A 12,491-nucleotide genomic window follows, 5' to 3' on the forward strand; every position below is an offset into this window, starting at 1 on the left:
TGAAAGAGAAAGTAAGTTTCTTGCTCTCATGGTTGCAGAGTAAAATTTGAAAATGTGAGCCTTAAAGACTCAAAAACCAGAAGACAAATGAAAACAACTCTACAGTTGTTATTATTTTTTTTTTTGAAATCTGTTTATTTTTGGGGACCGGAATCATTATTTTTAACTTGTGGAATTGGCAATACTGCACTCTTGATGTTTGTTCCAGAGTTTTCATTTTTTTCATCAAATATTAAAGCCCTCTCAGGGGAGACCCCATATTTTTTCCAACAGTCTCATCAGAGCCGGAGTTACATGTGGCCTGAATAGGCTTATGATTGATTTTATAATAGGGAATAAGCTTTTTGCTTAATAAATATATCTTATTTTCTGATTGATTTTTATAGATGTAAAATATATGGGCACTTTGGTAGCCAGCACTCATATAATGCCCCAAACCTGAATTCCTAAAGAAACTAAATAAATTATCTCCCCTTACCAAAAAACCCCCAAAACCAAAAAATAACCCAGAAAACAGATCTTGCTCATGTTTTCAGTCTTTATGGTTTCCTTTGTCTTTTATCCTTTCTTGCTGAAGTTTGCAACTCCTTCCAACTTTGGGTCTCTGTTTATTTCTCTTCTCATTTGTTAATGAAGATATTTTAAAAGGCTGGACTTAGCACAGAGTGCTGCAATACCTCCCTTTCCTGGGGACGCCTAGATATGTGTGTGAAGGAATTTCTCTTTGCCTATAGGTGTCAGATACCACACACACACATTATTTTGTATAAGTTTTCTTTCCTTGTTTTTACAGGACTCTCTCAGGACTTTTCCTGCATTCTCTCAGATTTCATTCCATTGATCATGGCTGTTTTCTTCATTTAGAACCATCCTTCCTCTGTTTTTATACCCTTTCTCATCCTTTGATTTTGATTTAATTAAAGTCTGATAAAGTAGAAAAATAGGCACTAATTTTGTAAACACTTAATGCACATGCTTAACTTTAGGCCTGTGCATGGTATCATTGGCTTCAGCAGGACTACTCCTGTTGGGGTGACCAGATGTCCCGATTTTATAGGGACAGTCCTGATTTTTGGAGCTTTTTCTTACATAGGTAGGCACCTATTACCTCCCCGCCCCCACCCCCGTCCCGATTTTTCACACTTGCTATCTGGTCACCCTAACTCCTATGCTTTTAATTAAGTGTGTGTGTAAGTAATTGTAGGATTGAGGCCTTAGTCTTTTCAAATCATTGGATTTAAGTGTTTTCCCCAGCTTCCTCAAGTAAATATGTAGCACAGAATGTAATTAGTTGTGTAACAACAAATGAGACAAGGTTTGGAAAACATGCCTTCCAGTGAGAGACTGAAGAAGCTCCATCTGTTTAGTTTATCCAAGAGATGGTTAACAGGTGACTTGATCACAATCTATAAGTCCTTATACAAGGAAGAGATTTCTGATGAAGAAATAAAAGGCATAATGGGATCCAGTGGTTGGAAGCTGCAGCAAGACAAATTCAGACTTAGAAATAAGGTGCACATTTTTTAACAGTGTAGGTTAACTGTTGGAACAACTAGATAGATTCTCTGTCATATGAAGTCTTTAAATCAAAATTCAATACCTTACCAAAAGTTATGCTATAGCTCATGCATAAGTTATTGGCTGTGTTGTGCTGGAGGTCAAACTAGATGGTCATGATTGTCCCTTGTTACCTTAAAAATCTATTAGTCTTTGAAAAACATGCACACTTAATCAAAAACAAATATAAAAATAGTTTATAAGCTTGGATGACTACCATAAGTCCAGTAAGTCTGATCTCCTACACAACTCCGGCTATAGAAGCTATCCCACCAATTGTTGTATCAAACCCATCAGTCATGCGTGGACTATAGTGTATGTGCTGTGGTTAAATTCTGCTAAAGCTATAAATAAAATAAGTTGTAAAAGGAAAGGCAATAGCACTCAAAATATTTTTTAAAAAGAGTGGGAATACCCCAAATTAAATGTTGTAACTTCATTATAAATAACAAAGTTCTCAATTTTGCAAACTTAGATATGTGCTTACCTTTACACGTGGTGAGTAGTCACTGAAGCCAATAGAACTACTCACTCTGTTCAAAAAGAAAAGGAGGACTTGTGGCACCTTAGAGACTAACAAATTTATTTGAGCATAAGCTTTCATGAGCTACAGCTCACTTCATCGGATGCATTCAGTGGAAAATACAGTGGGGAGATTTATATACACAGAGAACATGAAACAATGGGTGTTACCATACACACTGTAACGAGAGTGAGCAGGTAAGGTGAGCTATTACCAGCAGAAGAGCTGGGGGCGGGGGGGGGGGGGAGGGAACCTTTTGTAGTGATAATCAAGGTGGGCCATTTCCAGCAGTTGACAAGAACATCTGAGGAACAGTGGGGCGGGAGGGGGGGAAATAAACATGGGGAAATAGTTTTACTTTGTGTAATGACCCATCCACTCTCAGTCTTTATTCAAGCCTAAGTTAATTGTATCCAGTTTGCAAATTAATTCCAATTCAGCAGTCTCTCGTTGGAGTCTGTTTTTGAAGTTTTTTTGTTGAAGAACTTTGCCACTTTTAGATCTGTAATCGAGTGACCAAAGAGATTGAAGTGTTCTCCGACTGGTTTTTGAATGTTATAATTCTTGACGTCTGATTTGTGTCCATTTATTCTTTTACGTAGAGACTGTCCAGTTTGGCCAGTGTACATGGCAGAGGGGCATTGCTGGCACATGCTGGCATATATCACATTGGTAGATGTGCAGCTGAACGAGCCTCTGATAGTGTGGCTGATGTGATTAGGCCCTATGATGGTGTCCCCTGAATAGATATGTGGACACAGTTGGCAATGGGCTTTATTGCAAGGATAGGTTCCTGGGTTAGTGGTTCTGTTGCGTGGTGTGTGGTAGCTGGTGAGTATTTGCTTCAGGTTGGGGGGCTGTCTGTAAGCAAGGACTGGCCTGTCTCCCAAGATCTGTGAGCGTGATGGGTCGTCCTTCAGGATAGGTTGTAGATCCTTGATGATGCGTTGGAGAGGTTTTAGTTGGGGGCTGAAGGTGATGGCTAGTGGCGTTCTGTTATTTTCTTTGTTGGGCCTGTCCTGTAGTAGGTGACTTGTGGGTACTCTTCTGGCTTTGTCAATCTGTTTCTTCGCTTCAGCAGGTGGGTATTGTAGTTGTAAGAATGCTTGATAGAGATCTTGTAGGTGTTTGTCTCTGTCTGAGGGGTTGGAGCAAATGCGGTTGTATCGTAGAGCTTGGCTGTAGACAATGGATCGTGTGGTGTGGTCTGGATGAAACCTGGAGGCATGTAGGTAGGCATAGCGGTCAGTAGGTTTCTGGTATAGGGTGGTAGTTATGTCACCGTCGCTTATTAGCACAGTAGTGTCCAGGAAGTGGCTCTCTTGTGTGGACTGGTCCGGGCTGAGGTTGATGGTGGGATGGAAATTGTTGAAACCATGGTGGAATTCCACAAGGGCTTCTTTTCCATGGGTCCAGATGATGAAGATGTCATCAATGCAGCGCAAGTAAAGTAGGGGCATTAGGGGACAAGAGCTGAGGAAGCGTTGTTCTAAGTCAGCCATAAAAATTTTGGCATTCTGTGAGGCCATACGGGTACCCATAGCACTGCTGCTGATTTGAAGGTATACATTGTCCCCAAATGTGAAATAGTTATGGGTGAGGACAAAGTTCAGCCACCAGGATTGCCGTGACATTATCGGGGATACTGTTCCTGATGGCTTGTCGTCCATCTTTGTGTGGAAACTCCCCACTGTATTTTCCACTGAATGCATCCGATGAAGTGAGCTGTAGCTCACGAAAGCTTATGCTCAACTAAGTTTGTTAGTCTCTAAGGTGCCACAAGTACTCCTTTTCTTTTTGCGGATACAGACTAACACAGCTGCTACTCTGAAACCTCACTTTGTTCAGTTAAGCATGAGTGTAGCTTTTTTCAGGATCAAGGCCAAAGTTAGCTACACTTTGTTTTTTTGCTAAATATTAATGTTTCAGCACACATGTTGTCTTCAGAGTTGAAATGTTGCATTTACTGGGCTAGATTTGAACTGGCTGCCAAAGTAGAAAAAGCACATTATTCTAGTTTCAATTTACTGAGCCATCCAGTTCGTGCAGAATATATTTTCAAGCTGCCAAGAGCATAATGCAGATCATTAGTGAGTCTATTTTCCATCTGTTCCTTATCCTTTGAAATGTGAGCATTACAGATTTTGTTGTTGTTGTTGAAAACGGGGTTGGGTGTACTTGGAGGTAGAACATGGAGAATTTGAACTATAGAAGAGTTGTACTGAGCACTGTTGTCTATACATGGTATAGTCAGTGAATCATGCGTAAGTGTCCAGGTCTTGTCATTAATTAGTCCACTCCATTCTTTTTAATTAGTCTAATTTAAGTTTGACACGTCTATATAAAAATAGTCCTTGGTCATAGAAGCTCTTGGCTGAAAACATTTGACTCTGAACTGCTAATAGACATGTTAATGATTGCAGTATCTTATCTATTTACCTTTTCAGATGGCTTTTACAATAAAATTCTGTTTTGGGGAAGTGGGAGAAGGAAAATCATTCCCTTTTTAATGTGTATAGTATTTTCTGGTAGTATCTGAGAAAGTAAAAATTACCTTAATGCTGTAATGTAGCACATAATTGTATCTTGCAGTCCTAGTATGAAAAGTCATGCATAGATTGTAGACTACTGGTTTCACTAACCGAACACAGGGGCTATTACTGTATGGACTTGATAATGAGCCTGTAATTTTTGCGTAAGCTTTTCATGCTGGCAGTCTTCTCACGGAGCATAATTTGTCTTTTATTTGATGAGGATAGTTTTTGTGAAACAAAACTTTGATTCATGATGGGCCGAGCAAAAGTAGTAAAACATCATCATAGCTGGGCTTCATTGTACACTGTGATTTTATGTCAAGAATGTTAATGATTTGTTTATGAATAAGTGAGCCTGTAGTATTGTGAAACAATATGTGGCAGGATTGCTGAATGGACATTTCGAAAGCAGAGAATTCTTGAATTAAATAAGCTGTAGATGTTTGTCTCTCAAGCTCATTGTAAGTAGGCTTATGGATTTTAAAGAGCAGCATTACTTAGTGGATTACTATATTCTGCAGTACTCACCCGACATAAGTATCAACTACCTGCTGGTGAAGCAAGACAAGTGGTTAAATATGCTGTTTTTAAGGGCAGTTAATCGCTTCTAGGTAGTTTAATTAAAAAAAAAAAAAAAGGTTCCTTCCCAAAAGAAAATCTGTTCTTTAAATGGCATCATAGTAAGAAATTTGCGGAGTCAGCATAGATATTAATGTATTCTTGAGGTTTCAATGCATTGCTTTGATGTCACATTTTATTTTGTTGAACACCCATTCAGCCTTCCTGATGAAATTTTAGGGGTCTCTGATGATCATGAGCATACAATTTCCTAACCAGTGATGGGGAAAATTTGGGAGATTTTTCAATTTTTTTGGTGATTCCTAGGCAAAATTATTCCAAAATTATTTTCTGAGCAGGAAATTTTATTGGTTGATGGAAAAGATTACTCAGTTCACAACTACACATTTACAGTGACTGAAAATCCCTGCACGAAGTGGTGGGGTAGAGGGACAGCAGCCACTGTTTCAGTGATGAGTGCCATAGAAAAGCCCAGGAAAATTATTATTTTTTAATTCAGTTCAGGGTTTGTGTGGTGTTCAGTAAATAACATATGGGACTACACAATGAATAATGAGGATAAAAAAAAAATATTGAACAGCTGCCTCATTCCCTGAGCACTGTCCTACATGGGCACTGAATGAAGCAGGGGTCCTGTGAAAAAAAATGTTTTGTGATAATGCAATTAAAGACAATATCCTAATGTACATGCACAAGGGGGGACAGAGTTAAAGTTATTTGTGCAACCTTAATTTTGGCGCTTCCTAATTTTTGAGTTTTTTGCTTTCCATCCTGAATGTTTCTTTTAGCATAATTTTTGGGGGACGGGCGGGGGAGTTGGTATGGAATATGGAAATACAATATAACAGTGAGAGTATATTACAGCTGCTCTGCTTCTGTTTTGTAATATTAGTTCTGGTATTGAAGTAGCATCTAAAGCAGCAGTCAGGGATTGTGCTAGGTGCTGTACACCGACACAAAGAAAATATGCCTGAAACACCTTCTTAGACTAAGTACTGAATTTTTTTTTTTGGTTTTCTGGTTAGTAAATAATGACTTCTGCAAGAGACCTTTAAAAATTATTAAAATTAATGACAGTTTTATATTTAAGAAGTTGTGACCTTCAAATCTTATTAAAGCTACCTGAAAAGCTGTAGGTACAGAATTGTCTGTTTGCTATGTCTGGAAGCATGACAACGTGAATCACTGTGCAGTGTGCACGTCCTTCCAGGAAACCAGGAATTTCAGTAATGTGTTCAGGAAACCTCTTTTGCAATTGGCATAATGAAATACTGTTGCAGTAGGAGTTCTGTAAGTAAGCTCCCTGCCTGTTGACATAGTGTGTCATTTCTTGAAACTGACCTTTGTAATTCAGCTCATTTCTGTGTAAATGCATGGTTACCACTGAGATTGCGATTTATACGAAGGATAACACTGTGCCTGGGGGACTTATCTGAAAATCATTTGCAATTATTAAATAAATAAATTTTAAGTGTGTCTGTGGTGCTGTTTTCCCCAAAATCCTCTGTTTCCATGTTTGCTGTGGCATTGACAGCTGGAATCCGTTCTGATGGGCAATAGTATTCAAATTGGTATAACTTTGGCATGCCACCTACGATCATTTCCTCAGGAGCCTGGTTGAAACTGAGGATAAACATGTAAGATGCAGAGGCAATCTTATGGGGAAAACTGGATTTCATTCTGAAATACCTTTTCTTTCTGTGCCAAACAGGACCGAGTCTGGCATCAGATTAATGCATGCCGTGTATTCTAGCAAGCTGGCTTTTAGAGCTGTTGGACTATGCTTTCTGCTCAGACAGTACTTAGATGGCGGCAGGTGTAGGGGGTACAGATGGATAAACAAGGGTAGCTGTCAAATCTGTTACCTTGCACATCTCTGTGGTAGCAGCACCTGCGGTGGGAATAAATCATCATCTTCCTTACCATCACTACCTACCATCCCAGTCACTGTGGGCAGATTTGCAGGTGGTGTAAGGTATCAGCTGTATTGACATTTACACCATCTAAGGATCTTCCCCAAGACCCTGTATATGTTGTTCCTTTGAGATTATAGTGTATTTATTACTTACGCTACTTGCAGACTTCTCTCCAACCTCCACACTGGAATTGTCAGGTCTCTGATAATGATTGAGTGAATAAACAGCCAAAGCGCTATGTTCTACTTCCATTCACCCTTACATAACACCAGATGCAGATAAAAATAGCACTGAGAGTATGGAGGAAAATGATGGTAATGGTGATTCATTTTATACATAACACGCTCTCCATATATGTAGTGCACTATTGAGCTTCACCAAATATTTGGTGTGATTTAATGGTGCATTACATGCTCGAAGTGTCCTCTATCTAAACATAAGAGGAAACCTCAACTCAGTTTCTCTGTCACGTCAAGGATATCAGTGATACTAAAAAGGTTCTGTTAATTTCTAAATATAGCAATGGTAAAATGTGAAAGAAAAATATCCATACCAAAGGGCAAGTATCAAGTTATCTACAGACACTACAGGGAAGAGGGATTATAACCAGACTCTCATTCAATGTGTTGGGAAAGCCCTGTCCCTGTTAATCCTCTAGAAGAGGTGCCATTCAAAGGACAATATCCAGACAGAAAATCATTATTTTCAAATATTCCTGACCTTTGTTACCAGTAACCCATAGGTTATTAAACCAAACACTGAAACAAATCCAGTTAATTTTTCACCATTTTTGCTGTTTTACTTTTTGTGTTTTCATTCCCTGGAACGATGAAACTGGAATGATCTTTCACTTTTGTATATAACCACTTACATTTTCTTCTTGTGCAACTAGAACATTGCTGTTATGTTTGGGTTTCCAGCTATGATGGGAAATGTTAAAGTCCCAAAATGTCTGTTTGCTCCATTATCCCCAATGCAATGGCATTGATATCTTGATGAGCATGATACCCCACCAGCAGTTGAAGACAGGAAAAAGCAAAGCTTGGAGCATGTCAATTGACGTCTGTGACCATTCAATTGCACCCTATAGCGGGCAGGCTTTGCTGAATGTGCAGAGGTCTTTTTCTATCACCAGCCTGTCGGAACATCTGTGGGACATTTGACACTGAATTTGCTTGGAAAGCATGTAGCTGAAGAAAGCTGTGCTATGTGCATGTGCCTGGCGAACTCTAGCTATTGTAGTGAAAAATGTAGTAAAGGTAAACAATGAATAGGCCTCATGCACAGCTCTTGCCTTATTCACAGTGCTTCTTATAAGATAAAAGCTATACAGCTCCTAATGTGTATGGGGAGCCTTTCTGAGGACCTTGCAGTGTGCTCCAGCAGTGAGCGTTCAGTGTTTTGATAATGTCTAGCCAAATTGTTCCACATTTATTTTTATGTTGTTTCTTTGTAAATGCCTTTTTACCACAAAAGTAAGAAGCTGTTTACAAATCTTCAAGCCAGATCATATCTTTTCATAGTAATATCTCTATAGGAGACAGGCAATGCTGTTAGGTTCCCCTTGCAGTTTCCTCTGTATTTTTTCCATTGTGGGGTCAGGCTGACCTCATATGGAAGAAACTTTAGAGATGCACATCTTATACATCTCTGCCATGTGTGTACAGGACCTGTCATTAGATACTGTCCCTCTGCCCTACTGCCATGTGAATAAGGGTTTCAGAACCAGACACTTTATGACCAGTTTAAGCTGCCATTTACACCTCTGCTTAATTTGGCCTGCAGACTTAGATGGGAGTTGCATCTTGTTAATATAGGCAACAATTAATTTAATATGCAGAGTATAGCACTTACTTGAACTGTATGTTCAATTTGGAGTCTAAAATAAAGCTATAATATGTAATTCAATATTAAAATAGTTGAAAGAACTAATAGATGATGTATGTGTCCTTTGGGCTGAGCAGTCAGAATACAAAGAGCAAGAAACTGCAGAACTGAACAGACAGACATGCTATAAAAACCATCACTAAATACAAAGTTAAATTGCTGAGAAAACATTTTTTGGATAGGGAAACTACTGCGTTTATTTATTTATTCGGGCTAGAATTATTTGTTTGTTTATTTAGGTTGGTGGTTGGGAAAGGGGAGTTTTCAGCAATCTCTTTATAATTAAAGGTATTAGTTAATTTTATTAGAGCTCATATAGCTTTACAGCTGCATGCACTGGAATTGATGCTAAAGTAACTTCATTAATAAGCTTTTGCGGTACATTAGATTGCTATAGAAACAGGAGGCATGGAGACAGCAGGGAAATGTTGGCCAAGCAAGTATGGCTAGCTATTAATTTATTTTAATTTCTTTGGCTCTTTCATGTCTGCTTAAATAACTGCCTAACATAGGTAAGTTGGAGACCATTTGTGTCCTGGGTATTCAGAATTTTTTGAAGTATTATATAAGAGCAGTAACATATTGTGGAAGGACCTTGAGAAACTTGGAGGTTTAAAAGCCAAAAATGCTTTCCTTATGCATTGACAGTCTATATTATTTCCTTTCACCAACCCTGAAAATGTCATGGTTTTGTTTGCAATAATTGACAGGATTTGCACCAAGAAGCCTTTAAAAAAAAAAAACAGCTCATTTACATTTTCATTTCTACTGCAACTTCATCACACAGCAACCTTAGCCAAAATATTCAGATGCAAAGCTTCTTCTCTTTTTTCAAAGCAGAATTGTTTAAATGAAGTTATTGGGAATGGATTGTATTGAAAGTGGTCATAAAGCTTTTTTTTTTTTTAAAAGGGATCACATACTGAGAGTATTAAGGGTCTGATCCTGCAGTCTTTCTCTGTGCAGAACTCTCGTTGATTGCAAAAGAAGTGAAAGACTTGCAGATTTGGGCCCTTTATCACAAATCCTGAATTTGGTGAGGAGAAAGTGCAAGTGGAGAGGGTGAGCCCAGGTTCCTCTACCAATTCTAAAAAGACCTGACAACAATAGGAGCCGTTACCTTGGTGGATATTCCAGCTGGGAAAGACCCTGACTATTCAAGGACCTAGACCTGATGTTTCTGAACTAAGGTGAAAGCTCTGAAGCCCTTGCAGTCACTAAAATACTTCTCTGTGATTGGACTTTCTTTTGATATACTCCAAAAGGGCTGGACTGGAATGTGTGGCCTAACCAGATGGACTGAGCCATAAAAGAAGGGACAGACCTCACAAGATGGAACTATAACTGAAAAGGGGAGATGTCAGGGAGGGAGATAACTTGCCACATCACTGTCTGACCACCACTTGGTACTGGTGGTGAGTGTTCTCCTTTTCAGTGCCCAATAGGTAAACTCCACGCTAAGAACAGAACTGAGATTTGATGATACTGTAGTGCTTTCATGTAATTAACCAGACAGTTCTTAGAAGGATAGTTTATGCTCATTTCCTATAGAATCGCCTATTTATATTATAAATTCCACTGTAGGCCACTGACTCAGGACCTGTAGGGTAAAATCCTGCCCCCATTGAAGTCAATGCAGGGTTTTGTCACTGACTTCAAGGGAACCAGAATTTTACCCATAGATTCTGGGGCATGTTCACCAAGGGTTTTTTCTGGTCATAAGCCACTGGTTGGGGGTGTGTGTGTGTGTGTGTGTGTGTGTGTGTGTGTGTGTGAAATTGGAGTGCAGCAAAGCAGCTACAATTTCATTTACTAGGGGGGGCTGCTAGGGACCAGCACAGCCTGAGAAGGTGGCAGCACTGACCAAAATAGACTCATGGCCAGAATACTGTAGAGTTCTGCCCCACAGGAGACCCTCCGGGAGAGCGGAGATGGTAACACTACTAGTCCTTTCCTGGGGAGAATCCCTCCTCCAGTGCAGAGGACTTAGCTGGGGTAGGGACATGTCATGCACCCTCTGTCCGTATACCTGGGGTAGGTGGTATGTCTTCCTAAATAGTCTGCTTCTGTTCAAAACCATACCTTCTTCTTAGTGCTGCCTGCTCTCTTGGGGAGCTGTGGTGGCTCCTTTCAACAACCAAATGGAACCCTTGAGAACATCAGTTGTAAAAACTCAGGTTCAGACCAATGAAAGGCAATGCTGTCAATTAGCAACAAAGGTCAATGAAACAATTAACTGTTTTATATAAACAAATGGATTATCATCATGTTAGACGCTCCCCATCATGTAGCTGTGAATCTAGGAATTTGGTGGACTTTCATTTGGCTCATTGTGTTTAAAAGCTCATGTAAGCTTTGTTTAGGGAAGAGACTCACCTCCTTTGTGTCCAGTATATTGCTAAGCTCAAAACAAGCTCTTTTAAAGGTCAGTATAAATTCCCTGTGTGGAACAGGCACCTCACTAACCCAACCCAAATCTTTGGTTCGCAGGAAAAGCCTTACAGAGGCGGTGAGGGAGCACGTCACTATATAACTGCTTAATGAGTTATTGATTTATTGCTGAGAAATGAAGAGCAGGAATATGACTAAAATGCTTTTTGAAAAGGGTGGGTTAGGGAATGCCTATTTTTCTGGTACATATTGTACTAGATAGGTTCAGTCTGCCTGTCGCAGAGAATGGTGAAAGACCTTTTAAAGGCATTCTCTGACGCAGAAAATATTGGAATGGCTCCAACAGTAAATTGAAAAAGAACTAACCTTGTTCATGCTGCACGATTCCATTGTTTTAATATTGGGCTTTCTCTATCCCATAACATTCCTATTGGAAACTCAAGTTAGGGAAAAAATTATTGGAGGGTGTCTGAGAGGTTAGCTCAAAATAAAAATGAATAGAGGTGACATATCTGTGCCTCCGTGTGTTTTATTTTGCTCTTTCTCCTTTTTGACATCTCTCATTGCTTCATTTTCTTCACTTCCTTTCTTTCCTGTTCTGTCATCTCTGTTTTCTGGTTTGCATTTGACCAGGTAAGTGTACATAAATACTCAGGCTTGCACAGATGAAATTCTGGCACACTGGTCCTTTCAAAAATTTTAATCCAATTTAAGAATGCTGATTTTTACACACACACACACACGTTGCTTGGTGACAAAAGCTGGTGATGACAGGATTACACCTGTGTTAAATGACGTGAATGTTGTCTCCTTTGTTGATGTGCTTTTGAGCCAAGTTTGCTGTAGCATTTTCGTTTGCTCACTTCTGGAGTTAGTTTAAATATTATTAGAGGTGGAAGGAAGAAAAACAAGAAGATGCTGTAACATACAAACACCATGCTAGGGTTAGTGGAGTCCAAACAGGTGTGAAAACTTTAAACTATTCATATCAGATGTAATCCTATGGATCCAGGCAGGGCGTGCAACTATTGTAAAATTGATTAAGTGAAAGTTATTGTACTTTGTTCCTAGCAATATGAATAATCTTTATATTATTCTACTTAA

General features: G+C 39.3%; 1 protein-coding gene and 1 long non-coding RNA gene across 3 annotated transcripts in view; one reads left to right on the forward strand and one right to left on the reverse strand.

The window, feature by feature from the left end:
• Positions 1-12,491, forward strand: part of PID1 (phosphotyrosine interaction domain containing 1) — a 165,607-nt gene that overhangs the window by 35,016 nt on the left and 118,100 nt on the right. The gene's annotated exons all lie outside the window — the stretch shown is intronic.
• LOC122461705 overlaps positions 1-12,491 on the reverse strand; it is a 40,956-nt gene that overhangs the window by 3,532 nt on the left and 24,933 nt on the right. Inside the window, exon 2 of the long non-coding RNA XR_006283813.1 lies at positions 1,606-1,708. This is a non-coding gene — a long non-coding RNA (uncharacterized LOC122461705). The remainder of the gene's footprint in view (positions 1-1,605; positions 1,709-12,491) is intronic.

This window comes from Chelonia mydas, chromosome 9, assembly GCF_015237465.2.
Source record: "Chelonia mydas isolate rCheMyd1 chromosome 9, rCheMyd1.pri.v2, whole genome shotgun sequence".
Taxonomy (NCBI): domain Eukaryota; kingdom Metazoa; phylum Chordata; order Testudines; family Cheloniidae; genus Chelonia; species Chelonia mydas.